The following is a 20,658-nucleotide window of genomic DNA, read 5'->3' as shown; positions in this document are numbered from 1 at the left end:
CGTGTCATTTGTGTTTTACCATTCTCAAAAAAAAAGGTGATTCAAAAAGCAAACGCTATATGGCCCACCCTGTATTTTTATGAATTTCCATTCTATTTTTTATGGAAACGAAATCTGCTAAAACGGATATTGAAAGAAAGTTAAGACGCACTATTTATACTCCTCAATTCGAAACGTTTAAAATTCAATTCCATATAAACGCTCTCCTACAAATTGGTCTCCTTAACTTATGCGAGAAATCTAACTGCCTTGCTGTAGTTTTGCCTTGCATCATCTAATTTATTCTGCTTCTGTAACAACTTCGTATTAATTTACTTTATTCAAGGAAATGCTTTAACGGATAAGTGTTTTAGTTTATCATTTCACCATTGAGTATTGTAATCCTCTGCAAATTATATGCAAATGTACTGTGTATTAGATGCTCAAACAACTTTCTCTGCAATATCCAAACAATGGAAATTAATTTAACTTTTCTTAGCACAGTTTAATTTCTCTTGAACGCAATGTAGGTGGATATGTTTCTTCATGTATCTTAAAGTTAGCGGGGCATTCCAGGGAAGATGTAAAATGAATTTCAAAGATATTCGTTACTGTTCTTCATATGTGCATATATGTTAATGTAGGATTAGATTATTTTTTTTTTTAATTTTTGCGCTTATACTTTACTAGCAACCCGCCCAGCTTCGCACGGGTATAAAATATATACCCTATGTCACTCACTGAAAAAATGATTAAAATCGATCCAGTAGTTTTGGCTTATTCATTACAGCCCGTGGCCCGCACGCGTTAAATTTGGAGTAAAACAATTCCCCTTTCTTTATAGCATGAAGATTTCCTGCTATCTTTGGGATATCTAAATTCATACCCTACATTTTTGCATATTAACTTTTTGCATTTTTACATATGTATGTATTTATTTTATTCTTACAACAATTACTATATTACAGAATGTCTTTATATACAACGTTCATAGACTTCTTGTCATTAGACAATACAAACATGTTTTCTCTAGAGGTTACTCTTGAAAGAGCGACATACAGTTGGCCATGTGAAAAACAGTCAACAAAAACAAAAACACCCTGAGATTTATTAATGGTCATTGCAAAAGATGTCTTTACCGGAAATTGTAAGCGTTTAAATTGGAATGGTAGATCCGATGGTATCAGAGGGATTCGGGGAATCAATACATCTTCTCCGGTATAAAATTTTTTTTTTTTATGAAAGTTTTCTGTGATTTTACCAGCAAACGCGTGCCATTGCAAAGTTTAGGTGGACTTAGGTTTCTTAATAAAATAACAGGACAACCTATTTTCAGCTCCATTTTGTGAGGAGGGAGTCCAGAACGGTTCAAAGAATTTAGAAATTCTGTAGGAAATTGAACAGCTTCTTCCAAATCGAGAACAGTATCGACCGAGTAGTATATTTTCGTCGGCGCATCAATCTTTGAAATAATCAAGTTATTTACTTTATCTACTTGTTCGTTAGTTGGTGACAGAATAGCTCTTTCTTTAAACCAAGATATTGTCTTATACCTTATGTTATCAATGTCTGGATAGACATTGTTGACTAACTCTTGGATGTTGTCTATCAAAACACAAAGGTTTTCTAGGTTAATCCTTCCCCCACTTTGTGTTAATTCTCCATTGCCAACTTTTAGCAGCATCTCTGGAAATAGCCTGTTCTCACGTGAAGATGACGAAACCCTCATATTAGTTTTTAGATCTAATTTATTGACATGCGACCAAAGGTGGGATCTTTTTAGCGAAGCATTTATTTCGTCAGTACGTGATACTCGAGTCACAACTGGTAGTATTTGACGGAAATCTCCTGAGAACAGAATTGTACATCCACCCATAGGTGAATTTTTGTTGTGCAAATCGCGTGTTGTCCTATCCAGTGCTTCCACAAACGTCTTGTTTGACATGGTAGCTTCGTCCCAGGCTATTAATGAGCAGCCACGCATCAATTTTCCTGTATTGCTCTGCTTAGAAACACTACAGACGCTGTTATCATCATCGCTGGCGATTTTCAGCGAGAGCTTGATTGTAGAGTGTGCGGTTCGGCCTCCTTCCAAAAGAGTAGCGGCAATGCCGGATGACGCAACAGCTAACGCAATTTTTCCGGTAGATCTCAATTACTAATTACTGATGAAATATCTTGAAAAATATTGTTTTTAATTATATGCTGTAAAGAGCCATATACATAGATCTATATGAAAAAAACAATGTATTTAAGGTATTTAATTGGATAAGGATTAATGTTGTACCCATTTGTTGAAATCGCTTCGAAAATAAGCTATTAGTTGTCGTAAAAAGTAAATGACAAAAAATGTTATTGTATGGAATCGATAGCAAACTAAACGCGCTCCGAATCATTAAAAACTATTCAAAGACTGTATTTTAATTATGTGCGATTTACTAATATAGAACGTGAAAATAGCGTTTTATTTCGCTGTAAAATTGTATGTACATATAATTACATGGAATTCAGTACATACATAGATAGATATGTACATACGTCCGAAATGAAATAATGCGAGCGACTCGTAAATACATACATACATACGTCACCATACGATGTAATTCAACATTAATGAGGTGTGGTGAGATTATCGCTTAACGCCTGTTGCTTCATTCGGTTGACAGCGAACAAACACACAAACAGCTTTTTTTGGAAAAAGAGCTGCTTTTGTTTAAACAATTTTAGTTAAATAACAAATATATCAATTTTTTTTTTTGATGCAGAACGAAAGTAAATATTTCAAAGTTAAACTCTAAGAAAGTTTCATTTTAATTGGTTGATTCGTTTATGATTTATGGCCGTGAAAACAAAAAAATTATGTTTTTTTGCCACATTTTGACCGATTGCCACGCCCCCTTTATATATTTCTTCACATTATATAGATATAAACCTTCCTCTTCAATCAATCTATCTTTAAAAAAAACCGCATCAAAATCCGTTGCGCAGTTTTAAAGATTTAAGCGTATAAGGGGACATAGGGACAGAAAAAGCGACTTTGTTTTATAATATGTAGTGATATATAGTTATGTATGAATGCTCATGGCTTCTGCTTCTTATCTTCCTTTTTTTTTTTTTTTTTTTTTTTTTGATTCCCTACGCTTTTTAGAAACTCAAAGACAATTTTTTCATGGAACTAAATAACTTTATTCTGTAATGTATTGCCCATTTTGATCAATGGCCTTTTGCCATCTTTCAGGCAGCGTCATAATCCCACCTTCATATAACTTCTGGTTTTTATTATCAAAAAACTGAATCAGGTACGATTTGACATCTGCATCATTATTGAAATTTTTACCATTCAAAGAGTTTTGTAAAGATGGAAACAAAAAGGTAATCAGATGGTGCAAGGACAGCACTATATGATGGATGTGGCAAAACATCACAACCAAGCTCCAATAATTTTTGCCGAGTGGCCAAAGATGTGTGTGGCCTTGCATTGTCATGATGGAATAAAATACTTTTCCAATTTGTCAATTCGGACCGCTTTTCTTCAACTGCATTGTTTAATTTCTTTAATTGCTCAATGTAGACATCAGAATTGATCGTTCAGTAGGGAGGTAAGAGATCAAAGTAGACAATGCTTTTGTAATCCCACAAAACTGATAAGAAGACCTTTTTTTTTTTGATGAATATCAGCTTTTGATGTCGCTTGAGTTGGATCACCTAGCCTTCGGTACTTCTAAAATTTCAACTGAAGCCATCTATGAGTGAAATCCGCAATTACTTAGTTGTGAACCCAATAGTTGGCATCCCATTGATGTACCACTTTGGCGGCACATTTTTGGCATTTCGGCGGCGATTGGCACGATAAGATTACGATGAAAGTCCGCGTTTTTGAATAGTATAGAGCAACATTTTGGTCTGGACGGTAGCAGTGTATTTATCGCTGGCACATCACCATAGTCCTTGGCATAAGTCCAGTCGACTTTTAAACTTACGTTCTGAAGGGTGGTTAAATTTTAAGGGCCGATGTTGAATATAAACCACTCCTAAACTTCAAGCTTTTCCGCATTTTATTTGACAGTTTTGAATTTCAAACTAATTCAATTTGAACCATGGAAAGATACACAATCGAGCAACGCGTTAAAGTTATTCAGGCTTATAATGGAAACGGGCGTCCAATTTTCGAAGAAAATCATCTTCAGTGATGAGGCACATTTTCACCTCAGTGGATTCGTCAATAAGCAGAATTGCTACACTTGGGCGAATGATAATCCAAGAGTGATTGCCGAAAAACCAATGCACCAACAAATAGTGACTGTTTGGTGCGGTTTATGGGCCGGCGGCATCATTGGGCCGTATTTTTTCCAAAATGAGGCCGGTCAGGCAGTTACTGTGAATAGTGTTCACTATCGTTAGATGATAACAAACTTTTTATGACCCGAAATGGAAGATATGAATGCGGACGATATGTGGTTTCAACAGGACGGTGCCACTTGTCACACAGCCAACGAAACAATGGCTCTTTTGCGCGAAAAATTTGATGGCCGAATGATCTCACGTCGCAGCGATGTCAATTGGCCGCCAGGATCATGTGATTTGACACCGTTAGACTTCTTTCTTTGGAATTATTTGAAAGAAAAGGTGTACGTCGATAAGCCAGCAACAATTCAAGAGTTAAAGGATGAGATAATTCGGCACATTATTGGCATAGATCCTTAATTATGCCTCAGCGTCATCGAAAATTTGGACCATCGGATGGAGGTATGCCGCCGAGGCTGCGGCGGCCATTTGGCCAATATTTTATTTTATGCGTAATTGAACCATACCAGTATTATCAAAATAAAGAGAAATGACAATAGTTTGGGAAAAAAGTGTATTTGATTCAAAATCAACACCGGCCTATGAAACTTAACCACCCTTTATAATAAACCCTTCAAAACCAATTTGTTTGCATGCGATGTAAAATATTTTCTTCCATTGGTATTGGTATAAAAAAGGAAATATATGAAAATAAAAAAATATATCGAGCAATCAACTTCGTTATTCCAAATTTTAATGAACTATAAAACTGCATACCCAGAAGTTTTCTAATTAAAAAATTTTACGTTTTGATGACAATCTTTGAAATTTGTTAAATTGTTGGGAATTTGGTACAAAGATTTGATCTTTAATTTGTATCGTTGTTTTCTTGCATTTACTCGTATACTTTTTTTTTTGTATTAATATTTGCATGTAACGTTTTTGACATTCGTTTGAAGCGTAAAGATACTTTTTTATCTGACGTCAAAAATGTCAACGTTCGTCCCAAAAAAAACAGCATTTGCGGGAAATCATGCTTCATTATTGGCTTTTAAGGAAAAGTGCAGCTGAGATCTGTCGTATATTAATTAATATTTACGGTAATCACGCTCCATCAAATGCAGCTTGTCAAGAGTGGTTTCGACGCTTCCAAAATGGCAATTTGGACGTGAGTGGTAAATATCGCGATCTGCTGGTATCAGAAGGGTATCATCTGTTATGGAACCATCTCTGGCGCTCCTTACCGGCTGCAGCTAATGCATTTGAATCGAGCTCTCAAAGAAAAGCGGCCAGAATGGGACGGTAGACATGACAAACTGATTTTGCTGCATGACAACGCCAGACCACGCGTTCTAAATCGGTCCAGAAATATTTAGAGAACTGAATTAGGAAATTTTGGCCCGCTCGCCGTATTCCCCAGACATTGCGCTTTCGGATTGCCATCTGCTTCGATCAATGCAGTTGCCAATATTCGACGGACCCATCTGGCAACCCTGTCTCTTTTGACAGAGATGTCAGATCGCTTAATGACATACCGCGTTAGAAGCGTCAGTCCAAGCAGATTTTTACCATGGAACAGTACATGCCACGCGAGCGCTGCCAAATTGTTGAAATTTACATTCAACAAAAGAAGTCAATTAAGAAAACTCAACGTGCGTATAAAAGATTAAATAATGTGAAAAGTGCGCTATCTAAGAACACCATTAAACGTTTTCGACTGGTGATGCCCTTTCTAATCCAAAGAGGCCAAATCAAAACCGACCAAGGTGTCGCCAAGGACATCCCAAAATCGCCGTTCTCAGCAGTTGGGCATTGCTCGGACCACTTTACAACGAATTATCCGCATTGGTTTGCATTTATTCCCTTATAAGATTCAGTTGACGCAAAGATTGTTACCTGCGGACAAGCCTCTTCGATTGGAATGGGCCCAAAGAGTCATCGAAATCCGTCGGATCCGTCGAATATGGGCAATCCTGTATGTAGAAAGCAGAGGGTGGCTAGCAGCAAACTAGCATCAGGAGAATTCAGCTGATGTATTGACGTAACTGGTGTCATGAAAACAGTTAGAAAAAAATTCAGCATAGTCTTCACTTCACTTAACTGCGTTGCGTCCGAACAGAACAGCGACTGATCGCGCGAGTGTGTGAATACATGTGAAATGATCGTGCAGAATTTGGCTGCCGAATCCCCGATGGTATGGCAGCAGAGGTTACTTCACAATTTTGTTTCACTATCATCCTTAGTTTATGCCTTGAGGTATAGCACCAACATTTTTTTCAAAAGAGCTCCTTCAACGTGAAATTTATCTCTTAAATAAAAGCTTTGATAATTTACTACATACAACTTCATATTTATATATAGATTCACTTGTCAGTGCAACCAATTACAAAAGGTTCCTTTTTGGCACTAGTTGGGTATAGTGACAAAAAAGAAAACGAACAGAATGGGTTATAAATTGCGTCAGATCGGTATCACATCGTTGCTGCTACATTTGCGTGCAAATTTTTAATTATCCGGATCGCGATAATTGACCATTGGAACACAGCTACAAGTAATTGGAAATGCATTCAGTCAAATTTGCTCAACAATAACTTATTCTTAATAAAAAAGTGAAACGGTTGAGTGTTACAAAAAAAACAGTAAAAAACCCAGTAAAAAACCCTATCTGTAGTCCTTTAAGAAGAAGGTTATTCGAATATCGATTGAAAAATCTTTTTCACTATGTATACATATGAATAACTTAATTGTAATTTTCATATAAGACGAAAGAAAGCCTGATTTACGGTGACATTAGCCGCTTCGTACTGCTGATGAAATTCATCTGGTTGTTTATATCAGCAGGGTCTTACAGCGATTATACCATGCAGTCAATGTCCTGTAAGGGCACCCACGAAATTCGTGAGCAGAGATTTTGTTAACCGCAGGAGATCCCTCGAGCGCCCTCGATCCATTCGGGGACAGACAAATTTCGTGACTTCAGAAGTTTGTGTACTTGCCCAGCGCTCGCTGAGTTAACGCGAAGCCCACGTCTCCACGAGCAGACCACTGGTAGTCAACGGGATCTCAATCCTTTCGTTTTGCGGGGTAACTACCTTACAGGTCTCTTGTCTAGCCAGCTCATCTGCCTCGATGTCGCTATGATCAGGTACCCGGATGGGCTGATGGGAATAGATGGTGATTGTGTGTCCCCTAGGCGTAAACGAAATGCCTTGATTTAGATCAAAACGAGACTCAAAGGTCTTTGTGGGAAACTTAGATTGTTAAAATGCTTTAAAAAATGTTTGTTTAACCCATTAGAAGTCACCGTACTCATTTAAGTACAGCTATATTTCTTGTCATAAATTCCATAATTCGTTAGGTGTGCGTGGGGTACTTTATTATTTTACTTTAGTGTAAGACCCTTTAAGTGTATTCATAAATAATAAGTTGGTAGTGCGACATTTTTCATTAAAAAGTGCCAGTTGAAGTTGTGTTTTGGAAACGTCATTGAGGTTAGTAAATAATTTTAGAATTTTTCAAGTAATTAGTGCTTTTAAGTGTAGTATTTTGATTTATTTTGATGCATTAGATGTAAAAGAAAGATTTTAAAAACTGTTTAATAAATTACATATTACTAAAATAAAACTAGAATCTTGTAAATGTGACTGTACTCAGTTGAGTACACTGACAACATACATAACCTAAAATTACTGTTTTTTTTCAGTTACTTTGCAATGAAGAAACAGCGATTTACAGCTCAAACTAGTTACCGTGGGCTTCAGGAAGCTATCGAAGCTTTGTTACAGGATAGCGAAGATGACGAATGTACCTTGGCTACCATACAAAAATTGGGTAGCAGCTAGCTCGACCGGATATTGTTACTCATTTGATTTTTACTGTGGAAAATCGCAATCGCCAACTTCTGATCCTTTGGGTTCTCGCGTAGTCAAAACTTTGTTAGAGAAACTGAACTGTACCTCAGCTAATCATGAAGTTTTCTTTGACAACTTTTTTACGAGCTACGACCTTTTACTAGAATTGAGAAGCCTAGGCTACCGTGCTACAGGAACTGTACGAGAAAATAGGACGAAAAAATGTCCCTTGAAAAGCACAAAGGAAATGAAAAAGTTAGATCGTGCTACTTACGACTACAGATTTGACAAGAAAGGTGAAATATTACTGGTAAGATGGAAAGATAATAGTGTGTGTACCATGGCAACTAACTACGATACCATCGAACCTCTCGGAACTGTCAAACGCTGGTGTCCAATCAAAAAGGAGAAGATAGACGTAGCCGTACCACGTTTGTTCCAAACTTATAATAAAAATATGGGAGGTGTTGATGAACTTGACCAGTCTGTCTCATTATATAGAATTGCTGTCCACGGAAAAAAGTGGTGGTGGATGTTATTTACATATATGATAGATATGGCTGTTTCTAATGCCTGGCGTTTACATGTAATGTGTAATGATAATCCTATGGATCAGCTCATGTTCCGACGTCACATTGCACGATTTTATTTACGCCAAGGTGAACAAAAAAAATCAAGGCAAGCTGCATCAATTGTCGAAGGGCTGCCTCAAGATGGAGTTGGACATTATCCCCGCAAAATTGAAAAACAGCTGCGGTGTGTAGTTTGCAGTTCAAGAGTGCGTTGGCAATGTAAGAAGTGCCTGAAAACACTGTGTGTTGAAAAAGCGTGTTTCGAAAATTTTCATACTTAGGCGGTCAGTGTACTCAATTAAGTACACCCCCATATTTTCGTGAAAAACAAAATTTTCCATAATTTTTTCGATTTATGTTTTCCTCTGTACTTACTATAATATGAAAATAAACAACATTTTAAAAAAATATTTTTAGTTTTCATTTGACTTCTAATGGGTTAAGTACTTTTTTCCAATATTACCAGCACCCTTAGCGCCGAGTTTGACCAGCTAAGCTGCTAGATCTTCACAGTTTATGGTTGCATGGGTTGGCACCCACAACAATTTTATGCGATTGAATTTTTTAAATGATTTAATGCAGTTATTTACATGTAAATATAATACTTTCCGAATTCTTTTTCTCCCTCAAATAATTATAGCGCTTTTACACCCTGAAATTAGTTAGAGAATCAACTCACCAGATTTCTAGTAGTGAATTATTTAGTTGTTTATTAATCCGAAAGGCTATGCATGCCTTTTTTTAACGTTGAAGAATCTTTGAAAATATTTTCTAATTCCTTCCGAAAGGAGGCAAGGCAGAAATCAATACTGAGTCGAGTCCTAATGAACTTCAGTAGATACTCTACTAGTTAGTTAAGGAAGCGTGCCGCGGCTGCCATTTATCTTATATTTCTTCTTAATCTTACAGTGTTCTGATTGTATCCAAATATGTGTACCTAACCACCTGAAAATATACTTGACGTCTGAAATGGCCCAGCACTTAAAGATGTTGCGCCTTTGAATAATTATTTTCCATTTGTGCTTACGAACCGTACCTATTTTCGCAATTGTGTAGGTGTTAATTCACACAAATGAAGTGCAAATACAATTGTAACATTACACATTACAACCTACTACGTTTTGCAACACAACAATAGTACGCACACACACTTACATATGTACTACATCTATTTATTATTCACTCAAAAGTTTGAGCACTGCATTACGAGCGTTTGCTTACAAGCCTTAATGCAAGAATGTGCGGGCGTGTTCAAGTTGAATTTGTTGGAACACGTACGTTTCATAGTAACTAAGTAGTTAAGAACGAAGTAAACAAATCCGTGTTTACACGCCAACATATACGTAAATATGCTTGTGTGTGTGCTATAAACATCTACTTACACAAATCACCACCCTACAGTAAAATATGGGATCTTCCTATAAAAAGCTAATTCCGCTCTGTATATTTCGTCACTGTATCCGAACTAGGCCAAAAATGGTACAGAATGAGTTAGTTGGTACTCGGTTAAGCGGTACTAGCGTTGCCACCTTTATTGATAATATTTGACTGCTGATAAAGAAAGAAAGGTAGTGGTACAAAACAGCCTGTCATCAGTAAACTAAACGTTTAATACTGCGTCTGACACAACTGACTTTTAGTTCAATTTGTCCTTTTTAGCTCTCTGTAGCGGTCCCACATGGCCCGCCTTGCGCCCGATCGCAGCGTGACTCTGCAGTCGGCGTCTTTTCTTTTGGCGGCAGCATGACATTCCTCGTCGTACCGACTGTTTTTTCGGGCTCGCCGGAATCCGATTTCTTCTACGGCGGTGGTACGTAGGGAACGAGAAATATTGCTCCATTGCTCTTGCATGCCTCTTTGTTGGGCAGTACTATCTGAGAGCAGGAGTGAGAGTCGAGTGACGAATCTTCGGGTCGTACGTACATCTAATACACTAGAAGCGTGCCTTCCATCTATCACAACATGGTTCGCGTTTTTCTATCTGGATACAGCCAGGTTCCTTGGTGAATCTTCTTATTCTGGAATCTGGTGCTGCAGACTACCATGTTTCGGGCCCCGATGAAGTCGATCAGCCTCTGTCCGTTACCGGATGTTTCGTTGTGCAGGCTGAAGTTTCCGACTGTGGGACCAAAAATTCCCTCCTTGCCCACACTGGCGTTGAAGTCGCCAAGCACGATTTTTATGTCGTGGCGGGGGCAGCGCTCATAGGAACGTTCAAAGCGCTCATAGAAGGAAAATTTGGTGGCATCGTCCTTCTCTTCTGTCAAATAATCGGGATTTGATGCAGATTATTGCCAGGCGATCGTCCACCGGAGTGCGCGACAGTATTTGGTGATGAAGTCTCTCTCCCACAACAAATCCAACACGAAGGTCCTACGTTTTTCTTGCCTCGTTCCGTCCTTGAATGGCAGTGATGTCAGCCTTTACTCTCACGAGGACATCAACCAGCCGGCCAGAAGCACCTTCCCCATTAAGGGACCGGACATTCCAGGTGCATTCTCTCAAATCGTATTCCTTAGTTCGTTTGCAGGGATCGTTATCAGTATAGGGAGGTCTAATCCGAGGCTATTTTACCGATGTTATTGCACTTAGCTTAGGTTAGGTTGGTATGATTGCCCAGGTTGTAAGCACACTTGGACGAAGAAGGACTCGTCCTATGTGAAGGAAGTGAGGTGAAAGGGAAGGACCGATGGGATGCAGGGAGAGGGCGGGGAGAGGTGGTGATGGAATGGTTAGGAGCGTGCGGATTATGAACGATGACTATGTTTGCGTCAACCGCTTTGTGCTGCTGATGAAATTCATCAGATTTTTAATGTCAGCGCCAGCTATATCAGCAGGCGTGGCAAAGAAGTAAGAGCCAAGATGTCTGGATCTTAGCCCCGCCAGAGCAGGGCAGCTAAGGAGAAGGTGCTGAGATGATTCCACCTCATCCTCCATACATCCAGCGCAAAAAGGACTCGAGGGGATTCCAAGTCCCACAGCATGCATTCCTCGCACATTGTGTCCTGTGAGAGAACCCACTAGATTGGAGAGCTGATATTTTGTCAGCTTCAGAAGCTCGCCCGAGCGCCTCCGGTCTACACGTGGCCAGAAGGATTTCGCGACTTTACACGTTTGTGTATTTGCCCAGCGCTCGCCGAGTTGGCGCGATGCCCATCTTTCCAGGAGCAGACCGCAGGTAGTCAGGGGGATCCCAATTTTCTCCCTTCGCGGGGAAATTACCTAACATGTCCCTTATCTGGCCAGCTCATCCGCCTCACAGTTTCCCACAATGTCGCTATGACCGGGAACCCAGATGAGGCTGATATCAAAGAATTCGGACGCAGTCGAAAGTGAGTGATTCCGAATACACCGTCATAGACCCACATAGGGCCCTTATTGCCGCTTGGCTGTGTAAGTGATACGATGATGATAATGTTGTGTCATTGTCTGCTAAGGAGCGACCGCTATTAGAAAAAGTTTTCTCTAATAATTGGTGGGGCGCGCACGTGAGCCCTTCCATAGTCAAGTAATCACGCACCAACACATTCGGATACAGCGGACGCAAAATAATTACCGAAATTAAAGAAGAAGCAACAAAGTTCTTTCTGAGGTAGTAAAGATGGCAAAACTAGAGCGAGAAGCTGGTACCTTATTTTTCATAATTGCTTCGAGCTAGAACTAACACCATTTTCTAGTGACCTAGCTCAGTAGGTTCTATGCTACTCGCATATTAGTTAGATTTACTGTACGAAAACTGTGCACAAACTGTTCGCTTGCCACATCTTTTATGCATGTGAATATTAGATTGGGTCGACTGGAAAGAAAATAGCATACAAATATATAATATGTCAAAACCCAACCTGCAAGTTTCGTTCAAATAGTATAAGAGTTTTCATTCAAGTTTTCGAGTGCAGACAGAGAGATTTGCCTAAATCAGTTCCTGTGTTTCCTATATTTATATTATATATAAGCATAAGTACGAGTGAATGTGTCTGTATTTTGCTTACATCAAGATGTTGCAACAAATGTTAAGTGAATAAAGTTATGCCCGCCCCACTTCACTCGGCTATAAAAATAGTTTTTTGAAAGACGTTCATTGGAAAATATGTTTTTTTATCAATCCTTCTTTTTTTACATTGAAAACGAAAATCAACCACCTTAAAATTGAACCACCTTAATGTGTCTTCATCAAAGTCATAGCCTCATTTGAGCTTTTTAAATATCCCATCCAAGGTAGAGTATTCGAATGAGTAAGTTGTTAAAGTTTCGTCATCATTGCATTAGCGTGCCAAATTGGGTGCTGAATGTGCTCACATAAATTCACGAGTGTATGTGTGTGTGTAGCGTGTTTTCCTCATTTACCCATTCTTACTCATTATGCGACTGAAGCTGGGTGCACACACTTGTTAGAGCATTTTTGTTGATTTTCCTTTGCTCCTTTTGTATGACTGTAACCTAAATTGAGAAAATTATTATAAACTTGTGCACGACGAATAGCATCACATTATACCTCAACTTGCTTTCGAAGTATTTTTTTGGTTTTTTGTTGCAATTTGCTCACTGCTTGTGGGATAATAGAAGTTTCCCAGCAAAAGTTTTTCACATTTATAAATATTTAAAAATTATATAAATTTGTTTTGTAAAATTACATATTTAACTGTTTCTAGATGAAAAAATATTTTAATCAGGTATCTAGGCTTGATAATGTAAACAGAAATCAGCAATATTTCGGAACTTTTTTTTATAATCTGGTAGACAATTTCATGGCATTTAGCTTTTGAATATGATGCCCGACTTATGTCCGCCGCACCTACGAGTGGCATGGACTATGATCAGTGCAATTTGTGATAATTTTTTTATTAAATCTGGCCGTATGGCATCAAAAGTAGCTTGAATATTGCAGTAAATCGATTGTTAGAAGCGCCAGGCTACGCCGTCTTGTTGGAACCAAATGTCGTAGATGTTTAGCTGAATAATTTTTGGAAACAAATATTCATGCAGTATGGTTTGATAGCACTTGTCAGTCACTGTAATAGCAGCTCGGTTCTCATTTCAAAAGAAATCTTCAGTGATGCTACTCTGAGTACTCTATGAACTTCGGGAACGGATTTATTTTTTTGTTTTCAAAGGAAATTTCCTCAATTTGGAAGCATTGTTCTGACGTTAAGCGGTTCATATCGACTTGTTACACCTTACTGAACAGAAATGTCAACACAGTTTGCCATTCTCAGCTTATCTACAAGTATATCGATAGAGCTCATGCGTAGAACGAGTACCTCAACCTAAGTTAACCACACTACACAAACAGCCCAAATTAGCATTTGCAGAAAAGTACCAATTTTGCGAAGATAAATGGGGAACGAGTAATTTTTTCCGATGAAAAAAAATTTAATCTAAACGGACCAGATGGCTCCCAAATATATTGCCATGATAAACGGAAAAAATGAGAAGAGAATGGCTCGCAATTTCGAAAGGGGCTCGGTCATGGTTTGTGCAGCCATTAGGGTCCAGCGCCGTTGTACCACTTCAATACCACTTTTGTAGAAAAATATATCCTTTGCTTCAAAATAGGCATCAGTTTCAGTGATAATCTCTTCATTCAAAATTTGTTTTGAAAATAACAAAAGTAACATCACTTTTAGCACAATAACTCACGAACTAATTAATAGAATGTCATGAAATTTTAACAGCTGTCTTTTTAAGGCGAGTGATAATTGAAAAAGAGGTGGTCCAGGACTTTTCAGTACAAATATATTAATAACCATGGATGCGATTTCAAGTGTTCTTGTCAAGGTTTACATACATAAATATCTCACTTTTTAACGTAATCGAAATTCACAAATATTTAGTGAGAGATTTGCGTAAAAAAATCCATTAGTGACCCATCACACCCAATGCGTCTTTACTGCCGGAAATGTGATATTTGAGGCCTCTTTCTAAGTCTTGTTTCAGGATTTGCTTTCAATTACAAAACCCAAAAAAATAAACTGAAGTTTTTTCTATATCATTTAGGCCTATAGTCCTAGATGCAAATGGCCTAACTACTTTAATGTAATAATTTAGAATTAAATTTCATGCAAATAAATAAATAAAAATGTTTCTATGGCATTAATTATTTACTTCCTTTAGCTATTTTTTGCAATCCTTAATAAAACAACCTACACTGATTAACTGGCAAGGCTCTGAGTGCCTCAGTGCTCAGATTCGAATCCTCGTGCTTAAAATACCAGAAAAGGTTTTTTCTAATAGCAGACGCACCTCGGCAGTCAATGGCAATCCTCCGAGTCTATTTTTGCCATGAAGAAGATCCTCATAAAAAATCATCTGCTGCTCGAAGACGGCATAAAATTGTTGACCCCGCCATTTGTAGGAAAGCATCAAGACTCACATGACAAATTGAAAGCTAAGTCAACGACCCAATAAAGGGCGTAAGCGCTGATAATATAGTATATTCAATAATAAGCTCTACATGCTGTTCGTAGACTTTAAGAAGAAGATAATCCGCCTCATCAAACCTCTCTACGAGAACTCCGCACTGGCAGTGCTTCACAAAGGCGATATCAGCGATCCATTCACTACCAACTCAGGAGTAAGACAAAGTTGTCGCCGAACGAGGAGCCATCCTAAGGCAAATCAAGTGTAGAAAGCGATGGATAGGTAACGCATTGAGAAAACCACCAGATAGCATCACGAGAATGGCACTGGACTGGAACACGCAAGGGGACCAAAACTCACTTGATGAAGGTCGATGCTGCGCGAACTAGCAGATGTCGACATCTCATGGGATGGTGCAAAAACAATAGCACAGAACCGTGTACGATGGGAGTCTTGTCGAAACTCTGTGCTCCCGTGAACAAGGAAAAAATAATAATATTGGCGATGTGCTTTCAGTATTATGTGGACGCTTTATGTTAGAAAAACGGTGTTGTACAGTGTAATTGATTTCTTGAGGAAAATCTATTCATCTACACATACTTATATGCCTTCATGTATATATCAAGTGATCCGGGCGTTGAGGTCTCATTTGCTAACTAATTGTAATTTCTGGAATTTTTAAATGGTTATTGACTGAAGGATCTTTGAAAATTATGAGACTCAGTGCCCTAGACCGAGCTAGTTTACTGAGGCGGCAGCCCTTGGTCGGGAAAACCCCGTTTCATTCAGGTACGTAAAAGTAGCTAGAACCAGCTAGTGATCCTACGGTGAAGTCTTTAAAACATGCCAACTAAAGATGGTCTCATCGCCCGAAAACACTCCTTTCCCCAGTAGTGAGGAGTTTTGAGAGCTTCCTTCTCCCGTTCTTTACGAAACACCTTACCCAGCTATACATATGTATGGGTTCCGATATGAGTGCAGATAAATCCCGGCTTAACCCAATACCGTCCCTGCTAGAGTACTGTCTTAGTAGTACTGGACTTATCGAAGCTTTCCGTTACAGTTCCGATTCCACGAAGGCTGAAGAGATGGTCCGTAAACTACCTGTGTGGCCGACAGTAATACTTCGGGAGCAAAACTGAAAACAGAGGTTTTTCAACCCCTATGTACATATATCCCGCAACCTGCTTAACTACCAGAATGACTTTCACTGATCTCATACGCTGACGTTGGTATCTGACATTGACAGCGATGGCTTGTGTTCAATTGTGAACGATTATCTCTCCTGCCTTACTCGCTTCTTCTTCACTGCGGGAAACCTCCAACTCTCCTCCACTAAATCCAGGGCGACTCTATTAACCACCTGGACGAAGAAAGTCAAGCTACATGTGAGGGTTACAGTCGACGACACACAAATACCGACCGTCAAGAACCCCAAGCAATTGGTTGCAACCTACAATAGCTTGCTTACAATCCCAATAGCCACTAAGATCCACCCCCGCAACAAGACATTCCAGCCGGTATCCGATAGTACTTAGGGTAAAGACAAGAAAATATTATTGCTGGCGACATTAAAAGCAATTCCTCAGTTGATTCTGAATTATGCAACGATTATTTGGTCGTCTGGTACTAGTAACACGCAGTGGAGGACGCACCTAACCTGCCCAAATACTGTAATCAAGATAGCCAGGATTAAAGAGCATAGTTGAATGATCAGTAAGCAATTCCCGCTGGGTTGCTACCGCAGCAACCACCGCTGCAGGCACCCGTGGGAGGCCAAGACATATCCATTGCACGTCAGAAGATATCACTTTGACAATACTGGCGAGATTCGGAAAAATACCACCCGGTGGCTTACAGACAGTTCTTAAACAGCACTCATCGGGTGTATCTCACCACCTTCCTAACCTTCCGCCCCCCGAATGCTATTATCAGAGTCAAACCGCCACCCATGGCAGACGATGAGCTCGAGCTACCTCCCGAGACGGCGTCACTTTCGCCAGAGAATCGACTCCGATATACTCTAAATATGTCCGATGTACCTACATGACACTAACCAGCTATTCACATGCCCTTTCAAACCCACCCCTCCAACACCTCTCTCCCTTGGGACCCACCCTGTCGAAACAGCATAGTTTTTGGACCTCTCGTTAGATGAGATAGACGATGAATGCATGTGCCTACACCGCACTGGTACGGATATAATGAAGTGCCACAAAAACAGCCTTAAAAGTTGTGTCACCCGCCAGAGTGTCCAGCTTCACGAAATTGAAATAAGCGATGCAAGGCCAACAGAACAAATCAAAATAATTTTTTGGAATTTATTTTGGATATTATTTTGCTAATTACCTATGCCTTGACAGGAGAGATGAAAGCATGCCTGCCGATTGGGATTTAAGTGTGCTCTGCCCAATCCATAAGAAGGGCGATCCTGTAATTTGTGCCAATTACCGCGGGATTAGTCTTCTAAACATCGCCTATAAGGTTCTAGCGAGCGTATTGTGTGAAAGGCTGAAGCCCACCGTCAACCAACTGATTGGACCTTATCAGTGTGGCTTCAGACCTGGAAAGTCTACCATCGACCAAATATTCACAATACGCCAAATCTTGGAAAAGACCCATGAAAGGAGAATCGACACACACCATCTTTTCGTCGACTTCAAAGCTGCATTCGACAGTACGGCAAGGAGTTACCTGTATGCCGCAATGTCTGAATTTGGTATCCCCGCAAAACTAATACGGCTATGTAAGATGACGTTGCTCAACACCAGCAGCGCCGTCAGAATTGGGAAGGACCTCCCCGAGCCGTTTGATACCATACTAGTTTTCAGACAGGGTAACTCGCTGTCGTGTGACTTCTTTAACCTGATGTTGGAGAGCATCGTACGAGCCGCAGAACTTAATCGCTCAGGCACAATTTTTTATAAAAGCGTACAATTGCTGGCGTATGCCGATGATATTGACATCATCGGCCTTAACAACCACGCTGTTAGTTCTGCCTTCTCCAAACTGGATAAGAGGCAAAGCGAATGGGTCTGGTGGTGAACGAGGACAAAACGAAGTACCTCCTGTCTTCAAACAAACAGTCGGCGCACTCGCGCATCGGTACCCACGTCCACTGTTGACAGTTATAATTTCGAGGTTGTAAAAGACTTCGTTTATTTAGGAACCAGCATTAACACCGATAACAATGTCAGCCTTGAAATCCAACGTAGAATCTCTCCTGCCAACAAGTGCTACTTTGGACTAAGTAGGCAACTGAGCAGTAAAGTCCTCTCTCGACGAACAAAACTAACACTCTACAAGACTCTCATCATGCCCGTCCTAACGTATGGTGCAGAAGCTTGGACGATGACAACATCCGATGAAGCGACGCTTGGAGTGTTCGAGAGAAAGATTCTGCGTAAGATTTTTGGACCTTTGCATGTTGGCAACGGCGAATATCGCAGACGATGGAACGATGAGCTGTATGAGCTTTACGACGACATAGACATAGCGCAGCGTATAAAGATCCAGCGGCTGCGTTGGCTGAGTCATGTCGTCCGAATGGATACAAACGCTCCGGCTTTGAAAGTATTCGATGCGGTACCAGCTGGTGGTGGAAGAGGAAGGTCTTCTCTGTGTTGGAAAGATCAGGTGGAGAAGGACTTGGCTTCCCTTGGAGTGTCCAACTGGCGCCGGTTAGCACGAGAAAGAAACGACTGGCTCGCTTTGTTAAACTCGGCCAAAATCGCGTAAGCGGTTATAGCGCCAATTAAGAAAAAGAAGACAGGAGAGATTAGTTTTACCAAAACACCAATTGCCTATATTAATAAAAAAAAAATTTAATAAATTTAAGTTTTTCACTACCACAACACATCAAAACTACTATTGGTCTAAAGAAATTAAGCAGAAAATATTTGTATGAGAATTAATTGCCATGCAAAAACCATAAAAATAGAAATACCCAAAATCATGGAGAAATTTAACTGCCAGCCAAGGAGAAGAACACTTAAACAAGTAACAAGAAAAACCAAAATATGCCTTACACATAAAGGCAAAGACCTCTTAATGTCCATCAAAAAAGGGTAAAAATAAAACACGCACACTTACATGCACACATAACTGTATGGGCTTACAAGTAACTCAAGTGCCTTTGCTGTTGGCCGCTATGCGAATTCATTGCTACAAGCATAACTTGTGAAATTCCATCGCTTTCCACTTCAAATTAATGGCGGCCAGGCTATTGCCAACGGATCGATTGGTAAGCGTTGGCACGAAAGGCTAAATTGGCGGCTATAAAAAAATCTGCTAGCACACATCTTATTGGGCCAACATAATGGCTTCGACAATATAATTTCGTATTTGCTGGCCTTCAAATATAAAACACTTTAACTGGCGACTACGTGGAACTTGCTTTTGGCTGAGTGGGCGATGGATGCTGTATTCAACTGACCACGCCAGCGGGTCGCCAACGATGAACTGGCGCATACATACAAAAGAAACATTTACATTTACATACATTTACTCTTAAATAAAGTGCGGGGTTATGGCATTAACATACTCGTACATATTATTTATTTTGTTGCTATAAGTTTAGGCAATTATATAGCTATAGCTTTATATTGCCCTATAATATGAATCATGGCAGGCACAGGACATGGGCTCTCGAATATTTAAGTATTCTCCCTTTACTAAATGGTATAATTTACAATTCAAGTGCTTTTACTTAACGCCGCAAAGGATACCCAAAATGGTCAATTGGCGATGTTGTACAATGTAATATATATGTATGTGTGCCTATAAACACAAACACGGAGTATTATTTTACAGGGCGGTGGAAACACAAACAAATTTTGGAAATGATTTATAAATATTAATATATGTATATAAAAATATTTTTTTTTACATATTTTGGCTTTAGTAGAAAGAAAAAATTAATAGGACTATCAATAAGTGCGTGCGGTTTTACAACAGATGGCGTAACTTGATTATTATTCCATCGATCCACATTTCCAAACATTCATTGGAGAGCTACTGTCGTAAGGCACAAACGTCAGTATAAGTTTTTTATTTGAAGCGTAAACAACAATATTTTTACCACACTTGAAAATGTCGAATTTCGTGCCAAATAATGTGTTTTTGCGGGGAATTCTTCTTCATTATTTTAATATGAGGAAAAAAGCAGCCGAAAGTCATCGTATCTTGGTGGAAGTTTATGGTGAGCATGCTCTATCTGAGCGAACGTGCCAGAAGTGGTTTGCACGCTTTAAAAGTGGTGATTTTGGCTTGGAAGACGAAGAACGCGAGGGTGCGCCGCCAAAGTTCATGGATACCGAATTGGAGGAATTGCTCGATCAAGATCCGGCTCAAACGCAAGAAGAGGTTGCAAAAACTTTGGGAGTTGATCAATCAACCATTTCCAAACGTTTGAAAGCCATGGGAATGATCCGAAAGGTAGGCCATTGGGTGCCGTATGAATTGAAGCCAAGAGACGTTGAACGCCGTTTTATGGCATGCGAACAACTGCTTCAACGGCACAAAAGAAAGGGTTTTTTGCATCGAATTGTGACTGGCGATGAAAAGTGGGTCCATTACGACAATCCAAAACGTCGGGCAACGTATGGATACCCTGG

The sequence above is a fragment of the Anastrepha ludens genome, chromosome 4, assembly GCF_028408465.1.
Source record: "Anastrepha ludens isolate Willacy chromosome 4, idAnaLude1.1, whole genome shotgun sequence".
Taxonomy (NCBI): Eukaryota; Metazoa; Arthropoda; class Insecta; order Diptera; family Tephritidae; genus Anastrepha; species Anastrepha ludens.
The sequence above is the reverse complement of the archived record's forward strand: the minus strand, read 5'-3'. Positions refer to the sequence as shown.